Source organism: Neovison vison, chromosome X (genome assembly GCF_020171115.1).
Source record: "Neovison vison isolate M4711 chromosome X, ASM_NN_V1, whole genome shotgun sequence".
NCBI lineage: Eukaryota > Metazoa > Chordata > Mammalia > Carnivora > Mustelidae > Neogale > Neogale vison.
The window spans coordinates 130569215-130590403 of record NC_058105.1 but is presented as its reverse complement, the minus strand read 5'-3'; the positions used below and the strand labels follow the sequence as shown (position 1 = coordinate 130590403).

Below are 21189 nucleotides of genomic sequence, written 5' to 3'. Positions count from 1 at the left end.
AAAGGGGCATGTGCACCCGAATGTTTCTAGCAGCAATGTCTACAATAGTCAAACTACGGAAAGAACCTAGATGTCCATCCACAGATGAATGGATACAGAAGATGTGGTTCATATACACAATGGAATACTATGCAGCCATCAAAAGAAATGAAATCTTGCCATTTGTGATGACGTGGATGGAACTAGAGGGTATCATGCTTAGTGAAATAAGTCAATCAGAAAAAGACAACTATCATAGGATATCCCTGATAAGAGGAAGTGGAGATGCAACATGGTGGGGGGGTTAAGGGGGTAGGAGAAGAATAAATGAAACGAGATGGGATTGGGAGGGAGACAAAACATAAGTGACTCTTAATCTTACAAAACAAACTGAAGGTTGCTGGGGGGAGGGGGGTCGGGAGAGGGGGTTGGGGTTATGGACACTGGGGAGGGTAAAAAAAAAATTACACAAATACACATGAGGCTTAAGAAAGCACATGCCTTCCTCTACCCAGTCTGAGACTTCTCAGACATTTCTTGCCCTCTCTGTCCATGACCATCTGCCCATCTGGCCCCTTTGCCCAGAACATTCTCTTCCAAATGAGGCCACTTATCCTCAATTTTCCCAAGCTAAAAGGGTGACAATCAATTCACTTGTCTGATGGACACATCACGAGCCTCTAGTTAGCCACCACGGCTTCATACACTGTATGTGTCTGAGTGTCTGGTGGCCGTGTGACCTTGTGTCCAGCCCCTTGGCCAGACTCACAGGGGCTGGGACAGAACATGGGGTTGACTCAGGGCAGCATTCTCTATGGAGGGATTGGGCTTCTACCTTCCAAGGACTATGTGGTAAGTGAAAAATGGCCTTATACAGTTGTACTGGGCCTCTCTGATTCCTTGTAAATGAATTAAGACATTTTTAACATAAAATTGGCCATTTTAGTCACGAGGGGATATACTGTCAGGGACATGAAGAATGCTCAGTGTAGGGCAACCATCCCCACCATCACATCCAGAACCTTCCATCTTCCCAAACTGAAGGTCTGTCCCTATCAAACACTAACTCCCCATCCCTGCCCCCCATCCACTCTCTGTCTCTATGGATGGGACATCTCTAGGGACCTTGCGTATCTGAATCACACAGGATTTGTCCTTCTGTGTCTGGCTTATCTCACTGAGCACCAGGTTCTTGAGGTCCATCCAGGTCATAGCAGGGGCAGAACATCCTTCCCTGTCAAGGCTGCATCATAGTCTACCATGTGAATGGACCTTGCTTTGCTCATTCACTCATCAGTTGATGGACACTTGGGTCACTTCCACATAATGCTGCTACAAACATGGGTGTGCAAATGTCTCTCCAAGACCTCGCCTTCAGTTCTTTACAGCACTGGAATTGCTCAATCATGGGGTGGTTCTATTTTTAATTCTTTGAGGCACCGGCATACTGTTTTCCACAGCAGCCGTGCCGTTTGGCTTTACCACCAACACTGCACAAAGGTTCCAATCTCTCTACATCTCTGACAACACTTGCTATTTCCTGTTCTCTGTTGATTGCTGTGGCAGCAGCCTTCCTCACGGGGATGCCTAATTCCGGCCATCGTCCGGGCCACCTGGAATCCACACCAATCAAGAATCTCCACTGATACGTTCCTTGGTATCTTCACATCTACTTGACTTCCTACTTGCATTTTGTACAGCTCTTGGTCTAAAATTCCCATAGAACATCCGGATGTCTCCTGGGATGAGGGCAGAATCCGTATTTATGAACATTTGTTTTGGTGTTTGGCTGCAGTTAGGAGATCCAAGTTCTGAGGGTTTTGGGCAGAGACTGGTGCCCATTGATGAGTCCATCAGCTCCCCACATTTCCCAGCATGCCTTGCAGGGAAATGCCACGTGAACCTTGGTCCTGCCTGGTGCAATGTTGTGTGTGAGAACACACAAGCTTTGTGGCCCACACATGGCTCCCCGGTGTCTTTCTCCACTCATGTTAATGAACAAGGGTGGTGTTTTAGGTAAGGAAGTCACCATGTGAGTTTGGATCCCTACGTCACCCTGTAGAACAGGTATGTCCTGGGGGACATGCACACTTTGTTGTACTAAGATCTGGGGGTTAGGGTTATGTTTTGACCCCTCTGAGGACTGGCAAATGGCGTGTGAACCTAATCCAACCCAGCGATGGGAGAACAATGCCCTTGAGTTCACACTGAAACTCTCCCAAACTGAACACAGCCCATGTGATCTCTGTCTGCTGATCAAGAGTCGAAAGACCCACTACCTGGTTTTTCAGATGAGAGTCATTATGTTTGTGTTCTTCATAAAGCAGAATAAATTAGTGAATTTAAATATTCTTTTTTTTTTTAAAGGTTTTATTTATTTATTTGATAGAGCGAGATCACAAGCAGGCAGAGAGGCAGGCAGAGAGAGAGGAGGAAGCAGGCTCCCTGCTGAGCAGAGAGCCCGATGTGGGCCTCGATCCCAGGACCCTGAGATCATGACCTGAGCCGAAGGCAGCGGCTTAACCACTGAGCCACCCAGGCGTCCAATTAGTGAATTTTGAGAATCAGTGGGATAGATGCTTCCTGGAATTGTCCACTTTTGTGGATGTACAGGACGTCCATTTTATGCTTCTGTTTTGCTCGTTATGTGTGCTTCCCCTTTTTCCCCCCTAATTCTACCCAAAAGGGAATATACCATTGGAATTGAAATCAGGTTGGGGCTGGCTCACTGGGGAATAGGTATAGACCTAGGACGAGACCATGAGAAATGAGAAAACCCACCCACTCCTTGCACTGGGTCCTTTCACGACCCAGGGCGGCATAAGAACTCAGAGCGACGAAGATATTTTGAAAGAACTTGCATTCAAGGATTCTCACAGGAACACACAGTTCATGGCACATCTCAAGCTTTCATAACGGAGTAACAAAATCCACCGGAGAGGTACGAAACATCTCACAAAATTAATTTCGTTTATGTCAAAATCAAATCTTTAATACGATGCGTCTGATTTTTGTAGTGGGAACTGGTTCTTTCATGTGCTTTGCTTGTATCTTAAAAATGTGAAAATGGACTTATTTTTGTATACATTTCCCTACTTATCATTGGTCCTGTTTTGAGGTCCAAAAGGAGGCAAAAAAGTGATTGGTTGGAGAAGGGGATGACCACAGGAACATGTCTGGCCTGACATCCGTCTCTCTCATCAAAAGGAGGAAGCATCGCTACCCTGATTTTTCCACTTGAAAATCAGAAATTATCCTGTTTCTCAGGAAACCGGAGCAGTGGAGCTTGGCTCCATAGGTCAAGACCATAAAAAGTCAAAGCCTTTGTGAAAGCCTGAACACAGAGTTATCATTCTGGACATGCCTCTTGTGAGTTCAATGGCCAGTTACAAATCTTCAAGCTCAATTTTTTTTTCTTAGAAGAATGGCCTTCTCGTTCTCCACCAATATACTCCAAATTGCACATTCACAGACTTGGAAGGAAATGCCAGGGGAGTTTGATTAATGTTAGCCACCAAAACGGAGCCTCCCCACTCTGTGTAGGAGTTCTGCACACACATTCAATCATCTGGACATAAGCTCAATCCCCTTTGTCTGTCTGTGGTGCCTGGTTGGGCATCTCGGAAGAAGAGGGAGCCTTCGTCCTCCCGTGGAACAGGAGGGATGGACGTTGGTGTCGATGGCTCTCCGGTGTTGTCCTGGTTGTGTGCCATGCGAGGTCTGTTAGAAAAGTGACCTTGGAGTCTTTGCCCTCATGTATGGAGGAAACAATGCACGGGATTCCCTGCTGGATGACGTCTGAGCATGAATCTGGCGCAGGAAGAAACACGTGCTTGGAGAATCTTCACACAAGAATATGCGATGAAAACAAAAGAACCACTGAGAGCCCACAGATGGTTCTCAGAAACACAGAATCTGATTGGCAAGGCTCGGGGAGCCCCTCGGAGAGGCGAGGAGGTTTGCCTCAAGAGTGCGGAGCATTATGTGGCCAACAAAGGTGTGTGCACTTACCCATCACCGTGCACAAATGGGAAGGGTCCTCCAGAGAGTCAATGACAGGCCACCAGCCACCTGCAAAATCGAGCAACAAGAGAATCTATTTTAATCCCTCAAGGAGACTAGAAACCACATAAAAATACAACAACAGTAACCCCAAGTGAGTCCGTGTGCCATCCATTGGACAAATTGCCAGATTTTTACAGATAAACCACATTGAAGAACTCTTACCATAAAGTACACCCTCACAATCTATTTCTGGGTAGTGGCTTTTTTTTTTTTTTTTTTTTTTTACGGTGGTCTACCATTCCCCCAAATACAAAGTCTGAGGATCAGCAACGTGATTCCCAAATCGTTCCCCCCGTTCTACACCAGCCTTCCCGCTGGTGATCATTCCCTTTGCTGTGCAACGTTGTCACTGGAGGCCACCGTCCTTGCCTGTTTTCGCTCTTGCTGCCTGTGGTTTTGGCATCCCACTGGAGAAACCGTTCCCGAGACGAGCACCAAAAAGCCCTTCCCCTGCGTGTTCCTCCATGAGTTTGAAGGTTTCGGATCTTACCGTTGTGTCTTTAATGCATTTAGAGTTAACCTTTGTGTATGTGTGGGTGCAACAAGGGCCCAGTTTCCTTATTTTGCACGTGAACCTCCAGTTTTCCCCAACAGGATGTGTTGAAGGGACCACGTACTCGCCGCTGTGCATCCGTGGCTCCCTTGTTGAAGACCAGAGGACCGCATACACGTGGGATCCAAGACAGAGCGATTTCCAGATCCTTCTAGGGCGTCCCAAACCCGTCCAGGCAAGGGAACACCTGATGTTTCTGCTCGGTCCTTGAACGTACATCCGTAACGGGGAGTTACTAGGGTCTGGTCCCCACACCCTCTTCCCCACCTTCCCGGGTCTGGCTCTGGGGAATTCCAGGCTGATGGCTGACTTGGAGTTCACGCTCTGCCCTTCTGAAACCCACACTGACTCCTTCCCAGAGTCCTGGTTCTATCCCCTTAACACCAGCCCTTTTCTCCAGCGACCTGTACGCTCCCCAGTGTAGGCTTCTGAGACTCGACAAGGGAACTCCTACCTGACCCCCTTTCTTCAGGACGGCTGAAGGGTTCTGTCCAGAGCACGCACCACCCCAACCTGAGAGAGACCCCTTGGAAAAAAGTTTCCAAGAGTCCTTGGAAAAAAATAAATTAGATTAAAAGAAAGAAAGAAATCTGAATAAAATAGAATAAAATTGCTTGCACGATAATTTCCTTCATTCCATAGGGAAGGGCAAAAGAATCTGCTTTTAAAGTGTGTGTCAAGAGGGACGGTTTCTGTTCAAGTCTTCGTGAAATGCGAAGGGACGTCTCGACACAGAGATACGGGACAGACCGAGTGCTCATATCAGGAGGTCAGACCCCAAAGTCCGGACCCTGAGTGCCCGCACGTCCCTGATAATTAAAGACAAAGGACTCAGGAATGCAGAGCTGCAAACGCTGGACGGACAGCCAGATGGCAGAGGCACCCGAGCCCAGAGCGGGACTGAGCCCAGTGGGGATCGCGTCTCCTGGACATACGTGGGCAGACTCAGAGGCTCAGAACGGAGGGAGTCGTTCTCCGTCATCCCCCGAAATCCACAGCCTCCTTTTCCTCTTCAACGTTGACGTTGCCTGAAATACACCCCAGCCTCTCTGGGCGGGTTCCTCCTCCTCCTTCAAAGCCAGGCACGGATCTGTGTGTCAGGGGACGATTATCCCCTTGGAAATGCCAGCCTCCGGGTCCCTTCCCACAAGGTTCCAAAGGTCTTTCTATTTTGGATGGCCATGCTCAGTGGCAAAGATAAACCCCCAGGGGCCGGCTGCTCCGGCAGCAGGGACCCGGAATGAAGACGGAACCCAGCCGCTCTGTGGGGCAATCCAGAGCCTAGATCTGGACTGTGGGTTCAGCACAGGAGCTCATGACTCTTGACCAAGCATGGAAGCTTAGCATGACGGGCTGTGTGCATGTGGCTGTAGGGTGAGCGCTTTGCACGTGGAAAGGGCAGAAGGGGTGAGGGTTGTGCCTTTCAACCCCCGGGGCTACAGGACTGAACTCAGCCCGTGCTCTGATCACACACTGGCCTGACGGTTCTAATGAGGAGAGCCTGGTTCTGGTGGCCGGAAGCCACAAGACCGTCAGCAGAGGCCAGGATCTGCTCATTATGGAGAAAGATGAAGTAGTGACTTCTGGGAGTGCCTTGAAGGGTAGGAATGGGACCTTCTGGAGTTCTGGGCAGAAGGACGGGACGTGTGAAGGACAACAGGTATTTCCAAGGCTGGAGGTCCCCAGAGCAATACTCCACCATGCCTTGGCAGCTGCAAAATTTAATAAAACTCAGAATAAAGAGCACGAATCGCCCACCCAGGCCACTCTGGGAGTTCCACGGAGAGGAAGTGACACGTGTGTGACCGTACCCATGGGGATACAGGGAGGCTGGCACATGAAGAAGACATGGCCGTGCCCTCAATGCAAAATGTGCACAAAGGCGATTTGGATTTTAAGGAGAACCGCAGAGGGGAGCTCTGCCATTGGGTGGCTGCGGGCGTGACGCAGAGAAAGGATCCCTGGTCATACAGGACGGAATTGCATCTGGGTGGCCACATGTTGGCACCCCATTGCATGTGATCATTCCCATTTGCCAGAATCTGGGTCCTGGGGCTGGCCCCAAAATGCTAGGGCATGGAGATCCCAAAGGTGGGGAATTCACAGCTATGATGGTCACTGAAGGCATGTGCTCTGCCCTTCCGAGCTCTGGAGTTCCTCATCTCTCATCTTTGCAAACCTACCGCAAGGAAGCAATGAATACCGTCCCCTCGCCAAAACCCTGGAAGCCGGGGCATATGCCCGGATCTCACGGTTGGGTTCTCTCCCTTCGTTGCCACCGTGACTTTCTTAGACCTGCCCAAATCCTGTACTCAAATATTCGGCACACGTTGAAAGAGCATGTGGTTTTCTCCTCCGTCTCAAGAACTCCTTCCTGATTGTTGAAGGCACCTGCCCAACTTTGCATTCCTGACGTCCATGGAACTCGTGAAGGATGCTAAATGTTCTGTGTACATTCCGTGTGTTACGTTCTTATATGCCTTATACACTGGGGCAAATAGGTTTTTCAGGGAGATATTCGGAGGCTGTGCAAACATCCTGTTTCTTCTGGCTCATCCTGGCCTTCTCTGGCGGGTCTACACCGCAGCCTGCCTGGAGTTTTGGTTTCTCTGTGTGTGGTATCTGCTTTTTAGGTGGTGATTTGTTTTCTGGGTATTTGTTTTTCTGACAAGATGCTTGATGTCCTTCTCGGCGGTGGGCATTCTTCATGCTGGGATGAAGCCAGTCCGAGGCTTGCTTGGAGAGGGTCCTCTGTGAGCTGCCTGCATTACCACTGAGATTATGGAACACTGAGGCCCACCTTTGGCTGGTTCTCCAATGCCCTTAGGGCAACATCCAGAGACCATGCTTTTATAACCCTTATGGGGTTTGCCTTCAATCTCTTCCTTGGTTTCCAGCCAGCTCAAGGCTTTCGGGCGATGTCTTTACCTCTCAAGACCCACCCAATGACTGACGACCGCCATTACTGCAGAATGCCACCAGGTAGCCCAGAAGGATCACACATCCACATGAGACACGGGGGTTAGGCCATGAAGGCTGGCACATTTGCAACAAGGCGGATGGATCTGCTCCTTGGTATTTACCCAAATGAGCTAAAAACATCTGTCCACACCATAACCTGCACACTAATGTCTAAACCACCTTTACTGGGTTCACCACAGGGCACACGCAACACCAACCAACCCATTGTTAGCTACACTCACCATGCTGGTGCTAGATGTTTGGATCTAGCATGGATGCTAGCCCTTATCATTGAATGCTTGTACCAACATCTCCCCATTTCCTTTCTGCTCCCTCCAGCGCCTGCCAATAACCATTCTTGCCTCTGGCTCCATGAGTCTGGTTATTTCAGATTCCAAGTGTAAGTGACACTGTGCATTATTTGTCCTCTGTCGGACTTACGTCACTTTGCAGAACACCCTGCAGGTCCATCCATGTTGTTGCAAATGGTGGAATTTCCTACCTTCTCAAGATGGAATAATATTGCATTGTATGTACATACAGATTGGGAGTTTTGATGGACATTGGAGAGCTTAGAAGATCCCACAGACTAAGGTCTGAGCTCTAATCAAATACACACTATTTATATACAAATATACAATATTTACATACCAATGAGCATAAAATCCCATTTCCCAACACATCCTTTGTGGAATCCCATCTCATTCTGTGCTTCCTGTTCTGTCTGCCCCCACTGCCTACAGCTTCCTTTTCAAAATTCAAAGTACACACTTAAAAAAATGTGACATGTGCAGACGTATCGCCAGGACATGAATTTCTGGAGAAACAGGTAGCAAGCGTGGACAGAGCCATCACATCTGCCGGCCTCCTGGTGGAGAGAACGCAGCAGTATGGAAAGCTGCTCATACACAGACCCACGTGGCTGTCTCTCCCCACCACACACCGGCTTCAGCAAGAATCCAGGGACCTGCCGTGACTTAGATGTGGAATCTGATATGGTGCCATGTTTTGTCTACTGGCAAGTGACAACATCTTGTGGAGATGGGAGGAGTCAATGGGGGGGTGTTTCCGATCAGGGTGTGCACAAGCCAGGGATGACCGTGGAACCATCCACCTGTCAAGCAGCCAATGCAAATGTGCAAGAGCTCGGTCATTATCATGGGAGGAGACGAGGCCCGCTGGGAGAATGGGGAGGGCCGGGGGCACAGCCAAGACAGCACAGTTCACAGCGAAAGCCCGTGGCGTTATGATTACAGCCCTGCCGTGCCAGCCCCATCCATCCTCTTCCTGTGTTTGGCTGCCATGTTTTCTGGTACCAATCATCTCCATTAGGTTCCAAGCACCACAGGGGTGTTTGGGGCAAATAATCCGCAGTCTCTGCCCTCAAAGAACTGAAGACCTTAGACAACAGCAAAGGACAAAAAGACCAGGAATATGTGTATCTTCCTATGACGGAGACCCAGGAAGACCCCAGAGCAAAAACAACTACACGGCACAAAGCAAGCACTTTGATCCTGACCCAAGATCCCTTTGTAAAATTCGACTTTGCTGAATGAACGAGTGAATGAATGAGTCCAGACACATGGAGCAAGGGTTTAAATAGAAGTGGTTTGCCGAGATCCAGTAAGAAAAGGATACACGAAATCGGCCATCACCAAGGCAGAATGACGTGGCACCACTGTGTGCTTGAAAAGTCATAATGGAGGTATTTTTTTTAAAAATTTAATTTCTTTTCAGTGTTCCAGAATTCATTGTTTATGCACCACACCCAGTGCTCCATGCAATCCATGCCCTCCATAATACCCACCGCCAGGCTCCCCCAACCTCCTACCTCCGCCCCTTCAAAACCATCAGATTGTTTCTCAGAGTCCACAGTCTCTCATGGTTCATCTCCCCTTCCAATTTCCCCCAACTCCCTTCTCCTCTCCATCTCCCCTTGTCCTCCATGTTATTCCTTATGCTCCACAAATAAGTGAAACCATATGATACTTGACTCTCTCTGCTTGACTTATTTCACTCAGCATAATCTCTTCCAGTCCCGTCCATGTTGCTACAAAAGTTGGGTGTTCATCCTTTCTGATGGAGGCATCATACTCCTTAGTGTATATGGACCACATCTTCCTTATCCAGAATGGAGAGTATGTTTACCATGAGCACCATGGAGCAATGGATGGATGTGTTCCATCACTAGATTATTCCCCTGAAACTAATTTCCCTCAAACTAATATCACACTGGATGTTAACTATAGTGGAATGAAAACGAAAAAAGTTGATTTTAAAAACACACACACATTCTAAATGGAAGAAATTGATTCAGAAAGGAAATACAGATCAGAAATCCACGTCCTGACTGTTGAGAAGAGAAAATGGGCAGACAGTACTTTGAATGTTCATGCTGAAGCCTGGAGTAAAGCCGGATCTAAGTGGGTCAGGGTGCTTGATGAAGGAAAAATGGAATTGTGTGTTGGTGTTTGAACTTCCCCCCCTGGAAGGATGAGTACATCTACCTGTGGTGCAAGGGCTGCTTTGATGCCGGATGTCCTTTTGAGCTATATAAATTGCATGCACCTGCTCATACACACATATTGAAGGCCTATTCCACACTACACATTTTTCTAGGTTCTTGAGGCAGGGGCGTGGATAAAGAAGATCATATCAGCTACCTTGTTGGGGAGGCCAACATGGAAACATGTGATTCGAACGTGTTTTTGAAAGATGCCTCTAAATGGGTTTTCAGCTGCAGGCATGGAGGACACCAGACCAAGGTACCATCTTGGAAGGTACTGGAATGGTCCAAGGCATTGGTGGCACAGATGGAGAAGGTCCTCACTGAGACAGCAGCACCATGAGGACATGCTGGAAGAGGAATATTGACTCGCAATGCATTTAGGATGAAGAATCTATAATTCATGAGAAGAATTACACCTAACAGAGACCTCCACATCCCTACACGAGGCACTTAGGAGGTCAGCAGTTCCATTGGCCAACCTCAAGAGCACAAGAGGGGAATTAGATTTGGAAGGTGTGGCAGATGGTCATCTCAAGGCAAACCACAGAAACAAGCATGCATAATGTCTCTTCTGGGCCCAGGAGAAGACCCAGATTTGCATGCAGTGAATTCCAGGGATAACAGAGAGGGAAGGCAACCAATGACGTGAGCAAGTGGGTAATGAAAAGATAGCCTTTCCATTTGGGGTCATGCTCTGGTACCACAGTGGTCCTAGTGTAATACGGCGCACATGCTCAACACCACTGAACTGAAGGCTTTGATTTTTTTTTTTAATGTCATGCAAATTTCACACCAAAACAGAAAAAAAAGAAGAAATTCAATGGCCAGAGTGGGTGAAGGGGAATCAGCAACCATGGAAAGTGAAAGACTGAACTTTAGAGTAAGAATCACCCACATGGCCCCCGGGTAGCGCTGTTGGTTGAGCATCTGAGTCTGGGTTTTGGCTCAGGTCATGATCTCAAGATCGTGAGATGGACCTCCACATCAGGCTCCGCGCTCAGCATGAAGTCTGTTTGCAATTCCCTTCCTCTCTCTCATCCTACCACCCCTCACCAAGCTCTTCCTCTAAACAAACAAGTGAATAAAATCTTTTTTAAAAAAGGTGGGGATCACCCATGCCACAGGGGTAAAAGGAAGACACAGGCCAGTACTCTTTCTATTTAGTGGTGGTAACATGATTTGCCTAGATGCATGCCATGTCCCATGGAGGCAGCAGCCAGTGTAAGAGGCACGTGTGGGACAGGAGCAGGGACAGTGACAGAGTGGGAAGGATGGGGTAAAAGGGCGACATGCTCATTTCAGAAAGGATGGAACTAGACCATGTGTACAGTTAAGGAAGAGTCCATTAGGGTGATGCGCCGTCCAGCTCTGTAGCCATTGGCCCCAGGGATGGACAGCTAGAGCCCCTCTGCAAAGATCAATGAGTAAGCCCCACTGCCACCATCGACCCCCCAAGGAGCTTTTTAGGTTTGGTTCCATTGCTCGTACAAGTCACTTGGCTCCAGGGAACTATGATCTGAATATTGCAGGAACACACATGAAGACGTCAGAGAAGGCTTCTGACCTGGAGCGGTGGCATTTGGGTCAGGACATTTAGCGACTTCCCCTTGACCGCCTGCCATCACAACCTGCCTCGCATTGGAAGATGTAAGACAAGAGATGTGTCCTGTCCTGGTTCTGGAGGCTGGAGATTGGCAGTCCAGATGCGGGCATGGGTGGTTCTTCCTAGAGGCTCAGGGAGTGTGTTCTGTGTGTGTCTTCGGCATCTAGTGTTTGTCAGCCATTGCTGGTTGGGGACACAACACCCCACCTGTGATTCTAGGTCCACATCACGTCCCCTGTGCACCTGTGGGTTCACTTGAGCTTCTCCTCTCTGTTGGTGTCTATCTCTTCATCTTATAAGGACACCAGTCCTATTGGACTTGAGCCTACCCTTGTGATCTCCTCGTGATGTGATCATATGCAAAGACCCTATTTCTAAATAAGGTCACATTCACAGGGCCTGGGGAGCCTTATTTTGGAAAGAGACAGGGACTCAACTCAACCCACAGCAGGGTGGGAAGCAGATGAAGAATCTGGACAGTAGACGAGAGGAGGAAAGGCATTTCTCCACCAGGGAACAGCAGGAACAAAGTCCGTTCATTGTGCCATGGGAAGAGATGCAGAGCAGCACTGGATACTTGAGGGAGAGGGACAGGAGGAAGCAAGTGCTGGATGGGTAATGTGGGAGCCATTAGAAGCCTGCTGACCTCAGCCTGGCTTCTTGTTTCCTGGTGAATGAAGAGTCCCTCCTATGGTGTAAAAGCCTGGCTCTCTCTCTACCCCATTGCTTACATGGATTTATTGTGGTTTTCAGCTGGCTTGCTTAATGGCCTCTGACCATCTGGTAGTAATCAACACGCAAGGAGTTGTTATTAGAACCAGCAGGACTATCAAGGGCAGAGTTGTCTTTTGAGCTTCACATTATTTGTAGGCATGGGGTCCGTAAGTGTCCTACCCCAAAGTCCAGAGAAGAAAATCTGGGGAATAGCTAAGTGAGCAATGGGGGGTAGAGGAGACAAAGAATATAGTGGAGGCACAGCCAGCCCCAGGCAGTGCACTGAAGGAGGCATAGCTCACCTCTGTGTTGCCAGACCTTCTTGGGTGACGATGTGGATCTTTTCCTTCTGTCCCGCTCCTGGTCTCTGGTATGCTGGGTTCTCAGTAGCAGGAGACTCATGGGAGGAATACTATTAGCATGAAAGGTTTCCAAGAATGAAAGTGAAGGTTGGGTTTCAAGAATGTTGGTAATAAAACACAACACTAATAGATAACACCTCAAAGACCAGTCACAAAAACTACAGACACACCAGCTGACTAAAAGGGGAAAAAATTCTGATCATCAGGGAAATAGAAACCAAAACCACAATGAGATACCACCTCTGAGCTGTCAGAATGGCTAAAATTAACAACACATAAAACAATCAATGTTGGAGACGAGGTGGAGAAGGAGAACTCGCTTACACTGTTGGTGGGAATGCAAGCTGGTGCAGCCACTTTGGAAAACAATGTGCAGATTTCTTAAGAAATTAAAAATAGAGCTACCCTATGACCCTGCAATTGCACTACTGGGTATTTACCCCAAAGATACAGACATAGAGAACAGAAAGGCCATCTGTACCCCAATATTCATAGCACCAATGTCCACAATAGCTGAACTATGAAAAAAATCTAGATGTCCATCAACAGATGAATGGATATAGAAGATGTGGCAATAAATATACAATGGAATACTATGCAGCCATCAAAAGGAATGAAATCTTGCCTTTTGCAATGAGATGGTTGGAACTAGAGGGTGTTATGCTAAGTTATATAAGTCAATTAGAGAAAGGCAAATACCACATGATCTTACACATACGTGGAGTTTAAGAAACAAAACAAATGAGCAAGAAGAAAAAAGAGACATAGCAAGAAACGGACTCTTGACTCTAGAGAACTGATGGTTACCACAGGGGAGATGGGTGAGCGGAATGGGTCAAATGGGTGGTGGGGATTAAGGACGGCACTTACCATGATGAGAACTGAGTAGTATATAGAATTCTTGAACCACTATATTGTCTCTCTGAAACTAACATTATACCATTGTTAACTATCTGGAATTCAAATAAAAATTTTAAAATGTTACCTAAGGCTACCAGGTAGACCAGAAGTCACCGTCCTAACTTGTCGCATGGCTGGATTTCCATTATTGTACAAGGCAACAGTGGGCTCTGGAGACTCTATCCACTGACCAATTGACCCAGGAGAGAGTCAGGTTGGAACTGATCTTTTCACAAGCCAGAACACATCCCTCTAAGAAACATCTTTTTCTAAAGGGATGGACGATGCATGTCACAGATGTCACCACTCACTTGCAGAGAAGGGAACAGCTAGGTAGGGACATGGGACCCGGAGGTCAGGACAGTATTCCTCATCTGGAAGCCAGAGGGCTCTGGAAATGGTCTCCAAAGGCTCCCCCATTCTTATGTTTCAGGTTTTCATGAATTTTCCATGTTTTGGTGAGTTGGTGTCATGGCCTGAAGCCCACAGTGAGTCCTCCTGGCCACCAGATGGGGCTCTGCAGACAGGATTTTCTCCCTCTCAGGATAATTTGGGTTTATTCCCCCTGTTATTCCTAAATCTTTTCTTAATACCTCTAATTCATCTTGGTCTTTCAGTTCTTAATGACTGATTCTGCTGCTCCTTCAAAGGGGTGCACACGGGGGTCTCATTTTTCTTCTCTTCTGCTCTTTCCCCCTCCAAAAAGCCCCTCTACTCCCCCAAAACATTGGCTTTCACAGGGTCGAATGGGTGCCCTAAGACAGCATTTCCTGCACAAATTTCTTGTGTCTAACTGTTCTAGGATGTTTCGGTTAGGTGTTCTAACTTTCTCAAAGTTTCATCATTCCCCAAATCAGGGGTGATACTTGCATGTTGTGTCCTGAGGCAGCTGTAATTAAGCATCCCAGACTTGGTGCTTCAACTGCAGAAGTGTGTCCCCTCCCACAACTCTGGAGGCCAGAAGTCTGAGATCCAGGTGGGGCAGGGCTGCTGAGATCAACGCAGGGCAGGGCTGGGCTCCCTCCTGAGGTTCTAGGGAGGGCCCTTCCTGCGTCTTCCACCTTCTGGGGTTCCAGGCATCCCTGGGCTGGTGGCTGCATCCATCCCATCTCGGCCTCCATCTTCACGTAGTTTCTCCCCTACGTCTCCTCTTCTGTCTCTTTCAAGGACCTCTGCCATTGGGTTTAGGGCCACCCTCATCCAGGATGACCTCATCTCAGATCTTTGGCTTATCCTATGTGCAAAAACCATATTCCTAAATAAGACCCCATTCTCAGGTTCCTAAAGGTCAGGATTTGGAACTGTCTTTCTAGAGGGTCACCATTTACCCCACCACAGCATTAAACATGTGTTGCCACTTCTTTGACGTGGGCACTAGACACTCAAAAATGGGATTCAGCCATATTGCTGGAGGTAGTCTTCTGGTTTTTGGCTCTTTGTCTTTTCCTCTATCTCCTGAGTCCTGTCCTCATCCATTCTACCTGTTACTTGTGCTGGTCCTCACTGCTTGAAGCCAGAACCCTGCCTCAGTTTCCTACTTGCTCTGTGGGACTCCCAAGACTGTCCCCTCTGAGGTACTTTTCCTACCTGACTGACTGGGTTTCCCACTGCTTTCTAACACTTCTATTTTTGTAAACTAAGTGTTTTTTTTTTTTTAATACATGTGCCTTGATACATTTCAAAAAATACTACCACCACCTCCTGCTTTCTGCAAAGTTCCAAATCTCAGTCAATAGACGGCAATGTGAACAATATAAAGGGATAAAAGAAGTGTTTCACTTCAGGGTCTCCGAAGCCTGCGGTGACATTTATATTCTGCAGTGGGGATAATGCGGGTCAGCGGAGGCATGGACAGGTGATCCTATTGTCCCTGTGTGAGCTAGTCTAGACTGAAGCATTGTCTGAGGAGATAAAGGTCACTCACCCTGGCCAAAGATGTGCTCGGCCATGGGGCCCAAGTTCATGGGGAACAAAACAAAACCAAAAACCAAAAACCAAACAATTCACTGCCCGTTATCCTGTATATTCAGATAAACCTGGTTCCTACTGGGTCTTTGAGAACAAAACAAAAGAGCAAAAAAAGAAACAAACACCTGGGGTTCTATATATTCAGAAACCCGGGTTCCTATCAGGTCTAATCCTAAAATTTTCTTAGGGGTCAAACCAGAAAACTATATAAAAACCCGATACTTAAAAAAATAAATCTTTCATTGACTCACACAATCGGGAAGAAAACACCACCGTCTGTCCATGAACTTCATTATCAGTCAATTGCCTAACAAATATGTATTTATCCCCTGGCACTTGACGGATATTACGAGACACCCACAAAGATAAAAGTTCTATCCCGGGTTATAGAAGTTCACAGCCAGGACAGGATCGTCCAGTTCCTTCTTCCGTTCCCAAATCTAGGCAATTGTAATCGTGTTAAGTGTTTGGTTCTACCGCTGTTCACATCCCAAGGTTCTCTGTCAACCTGTGAATTCATTACGGTCTCATTTCTCAGTGCTACACAAATACGAAATCAATACCCTCACGTGACTAGACTCTTTGACAGGGGGATGCAGTCATAATTACCACTGAAGAATGAAACCGGTGACTTTTTTCCCGGCGATGGCATGCATAATGATTTGGGACATAGTAAAGGCACGGCGTAGTATCATGAGAAAAATCCCACATTGAGAACTTCTTTATATATTAGGAGCAAGACTCAGGACTGGGGATAGCCTGATACTTGAAGAGATGACAGCACAAGCTCAAAACTGGGGCTCTGTGTTCATTTCCCCTGGGAAGGATATCTCTTCCATCCACCGTGCTCTTGAATTGTCACTGTGGATCATTGTCTTTCCAGAATTTCTGGGTGTGGGGCATACAGCCGGGCAGAAGTCAAGGCGCATCAGCAAACGTGCTCATTTTCCAGAGGGACTTTGCTGTGGGCAGATAGGGGCGAGGTGCCCTTTTCCTTCTTGTGTCTGTTCGTATTATTACATTCCGATGTTGATGCCCGTATTTGTCGATGCACGGCGGCACGGCGGACATGTCCGCCTCTGCCTCGTCATTACAGCTCAGCGTCTCGGCTGTGGCTGCCCTACAGATGTTTTCCTGATGTCTTTCCTGCCCGGAAAATACCTGTGCATCTTTGCTCCTCTGAAGGGAACCGAGAAGAAAAGGGAATCGAGAAGCAAAGGGTTGACGTGGGCATCGCCCGAGGAAGTTGTACCTGTCCCTCCCCGGCTCCTATCTTCATGCTATGTTCATTTCCATCAAAAACAAGCCAAGTGGAAAATGCCTTCCCCTCCGTTCAGTTCACCGGAGACGTGTCAAGACCTGTAACTGACATTTCCAGCTCTACTCAAGGTTGTGAGGGAGAAAGGAAGGGATGAATCACTCCTTTCGAGGACGGCAAGCAAGCAATCAACTGGGGATCTTACCCTTTGAGACAAAGGAAGTGGGCGTTGGGCGAAACCCACAAAATCTGATCCAAATCTAACCCTTGTCCGAAACACTGCCACAGCCACCCCTGAAACAAAGCAAAAGACGATCTTAAGAAGATGAACCCAGGAAACCACGTTTTATGGGATCGCCGCAGATAAGAGGGGAGGGTTAAGGATTCTTGGAAGTGTGACTTTTGTACCAAGCTGGGAAACCGCAGATCCCCTTGGGGGCACTCTGTTCCCAGCCACTCCCTGCAAGTCTGTCACCGAGGTGCACAAAAGAGCTCAGACCCAGATACTTTCTCTTAAGTCTCTAAATTTGCGTGAACGATGAGATTAAATTTGCAGGCTTTCTAACCGTGGGGAGGTGATGCTGACAGCTCAAATTACGGGTTTTCACAGCCCCGGTGTTGTGCCTTATTTTCGCTTCTCGGAAACAAGAAATAGGCGTGCATAAATTAACCCGAAGAGATATTACAGCCAATAATTAGCCACGCTTGCAGTGAAAAGTATGGGGTTGGTAGCGTGAGTCACAGAATACACAATTTTCTCTTGCTCTGGCACAGAAAATACACTGCATTCAGATTGCTCTGGTGCCAATCATAGCAAGAACCAAATCTATCAAAAAAATTTTTTTTGACAGGAAAAATGCAAAAAAAAAAAAAACCCCAAAACAAACTCAGGACCCAAACAACAGGTGCTGCGTGTTGATTAGAAATCCAGAGGTGTGTATGTCTTCATGGTCACTTGAGTTTGGGGGGCTCTGGGTAACCAGCAGTGAGACCCCTCACTTCCTGTCAAGCCCCTCTCTTCCTCTCTCACTATTCATATAAATGAGCCACAGTTGGCATTGGAAAGTCCTTAAATCCACCTCATTTTTCTAGGTATACTATTCTTGTAATGTAGTGCCTGATGCTATTTGCTTCATCAATGTTCATATATATATATATATATTTTTTAAATTTTTCAATTTATTTAATTTCAGAAAAACAGTACATTTTTTCACCACACCCAGTGCTCCATGCAATCTGTGCCCTCTATAATACCCACCACCAGGCTCACCCAACCTCCCACCCCCCAACCCCTTCAAAACCCTCAGTTTGTTTCTCAGAGTCCATAGTCTCTCATGGTTCACCTCCCCTTCCAATATACCCCAACTCCCTTCTCCTCTCTAACTCCCCATGTCCTCCATGCTATTGGTTATGCTGCACAAATAAGTGAAACCATATGATAATTGACTCTCTCTGCTTGACTTATTTCACTCAGCATCATCTCTTCCAGTCTGGTCCATGTTGCTACAAAAGTTGGGTATTCGTCCTTTCTGATGGAGGCATAATACTCCATAGTATATATGGACCACATCTTCCTTATCCATTCGTCCATTGAAGGGCATCTTGGTTCTTTCCATAGTTTGGCGACCGTGGCCATTGCTGCTATAAACATTGGGGTACAGATGGCCCTTCTTTTCACGACATCTGTATCTTTGGGGTAAATACCCAGGAGTGCAATTGCAGGGTCATAGGGAAGCTCTATTTTTAATTTCTTGAGGAATCTCCACACTGTTCTCCAAAGAGGCTGCTCCAACTTGCATTCCCACCAACAGTGGAAGAGGGTTCCCCTTTCTCCACATCCTCTCCAACACATGTTGTTTCTTGTTTTGTTAATTTTGGCCATTCTAACTGGTGTAAGGTGATATCTCAATGTGGTTTTAATTTGAATCTCCCTGAGGGCTAATGATGATGAACATTTTTTCATATATATATATTTTTAAGAAAAATAAATTTTTTTAAGTAGGCTCCATGCAGAGGCTTGGGCTCACCACCCTTGACATCAAAACCCGAGCGGAGATCAAGAGTCCAACGGTCACCCGAAGGGCCATGCAGGTACCCCTCAATGTTCATATTCTTGGCAGGGATATTCCTGTAAGTTTGAAAAATCCTTTCCCTGTGGTTTTGAAATAGAATTTTAAATAATTCTTTTGAAGCTCTCACCAATCATTTGGAGGAATTTCTCCTTGCCCCAAGCTCTGAATAATATCAGTACCTTGAGGGATCCTTGAAGGTTTCAGAGAACTCAGTTAAGAATTCTTTGACCTGGAGCGTTTTTAATGCGGAGGTAGATCTTTCCAGATTTCATCATTGAAACTGATTTACTGACATTGGCTTTCCTCGGATAAATTTCGGTAGTGCATGCTTTTCCTGGAATTGTCCCTTTATTTCTGCTTCCCAGAGATCTTTGCATAGACCATTGCAAACCACACTGATTTTTTGTGATTAGGGCACCATTTCCAAGTCCACTTGGGTTATGTGCCCTTTGTCCTTCTTTTCAAATTTCTTTCCAGGGTTTATGTGAATTTTTTTGTTTCCAGAAAACTAAGTCTCTGTTATATTGCAGACACTTTTTTTTTTAAAGATTTTATTTATTCATTTGGGACAGAGAAAGAGAGCTGAGCACAGAGGGAGAGGGAGAAGCAGGTTCCCCACAGAGCAGAGAGGTTGATGCAAAACTCAATCCCAGGACTCTAGGATCATGACCTGAGCCCAAGGCAGATGCATCACGGGCTGAGACACCCAGGGGATCCTACTAAACACACTGCTTAAAAAATATTTATTGGGAATCTCTTTTAGACCACACAGTGTTCTAGACGATGGACATAATGTAATGGATACCACAGCGTCCACCTAGTGCATACTGAAAGGAATACAGCTGTCTCAGCAGGCAAGTCCCAAAAATAATGGTGTGCCTGTGCGTGTGTAGGAAATGCATAATTTCTCAATGCACGCTACCAAATTCTGGCAAACAGGATGAAGAAAACTGGTAAAAAGTCTACGACAAGGGAACATTTCAACACAGACGCGAGAGGGCAGAAGGAACCTGTGATGCTCATCTCTGGGTGTTATAAGTTCTAGCAGGGGTAGGGGGCAGCACATGCAAAGGCCCTGAGGTGGATTGCAATTCCTGCAGAGCAAGGAGGTCCAGGTGTGTTAAATGGAGGGGACAAAATCAATGGTGGTGGACTTGGAGGTCAGACAGGTAGCTTGTGTCCATGCCATTAGGACCTTTGTAGGCTTTGGGAACAAGTTTGGATTTTATACACTTGGGAAAAACTCTATCGTTTTTGGGAAGCCTGGGTGGCTCAGTGGGTTAAGCCTCTGCCTTTGGCTCAGGTCATGATCTCAGGGTCCTGGGGTCGAGCCCTGCACTGGTCTCTCTGCTCAGCGGGGAGATTGCGTCCTCCTCCTCTCTCTCTCTGCCTACTTGTGATCTCTCTCTGTCAAATAAATAAATAAAATCTTAAAAAAAAACCTATCATTTCTGCTCTCCATCTCTGTCCTCATGTTCTAAACTTCTCCTTTAGTAATTAAAAGAAAAATCATTTTCTTGCTTTCTTCAGACCTAGGTTTCTCTTTAAAAGTTCCTCAATCTGGTGCCTCATTCATTATATAAAAACTAAATTCACTCCAAAATGGTCAATCCTCCTCAGTCCCCAATGAAAGTAATTTTTGCCATATCCCCAACATTTCTGAAATGGTATGGATTTCCATCTTTTCCCCCTCACCCAAAGCCCTTTAAAGGACAATTTTAAAATGCCAGTCCCATAGTAGCTTTGTTTGTTGATACCTTATGATTAAATTCTAACTTCATGCCATAATGGTCAAAAATATGGTTAATCTTATTTACAGTGTATGGATTAATGATGTTTTGCTTCTGAACTACTATACTTTTTTTTTAAACAATGTGTATTTTATGGACATGGATTTGATTATACAAATCAGCCATTAGATTTTCCTTCTGCTACATAATTTAAATCCTTAATATCCTTATTCTCTCCTTTGTCTTCTTCGATCCGTCATGCATAAGTGTCTTAATATGAGTTTTATTTCTGGTCACAGGGAAGATGCGGTTATCGGACCCAACACGCCCACTGAAACAAATTGAATGTGTTGGAGGAGCCTATCTTATTACAAGCATCGCAGCGCTGATGGGAAGGCGTGAATCATCTGGCCGTGGTCTCGAGGGAGGCAGTGATGCAGAAGAGTAACAGGATCCTTGGAGACACCTTTTCCCAGAGGGTATTTGGTGACCTGGTCAAAATTAAACCTCATTTT

The 21189-nt window shown here is 46.7% G+C and overlaps 1 protein-coding gene across 8 annotated transcripts in view; it reads right to left on the bottom strand.

Moving 5' to 3' along the window:
• DHRSX (dehydrogenase/reductase X-linked) overlaps positions 1-21189 on the bottom strand; it is a 231857-nt gene that overhangs the window by 24682 nt on the left and 185986 nt on the right. For 4 of the 8 annotated variants that reach the window (XR_006382484.1, XR_006382485.1, XR_006382483.1 and 1 more), the window contains one exon: positions 3991-4050. The exons of 2 other annotated variants lie outside the window; for them this stretch is intronic. The gene's annotated coding sequence lies outside the window, so the exon portion shown is untranslated. Of the gene's footprint in view, positions 1-3990; positions 4051-12766; positions 12797-17143; positions 17167-21189 lie in introns of those variants that run through there. 2 more of the 8 variants (XR_006382488.1, XR_006382490.1) reach the window with 2 other exon arrangements.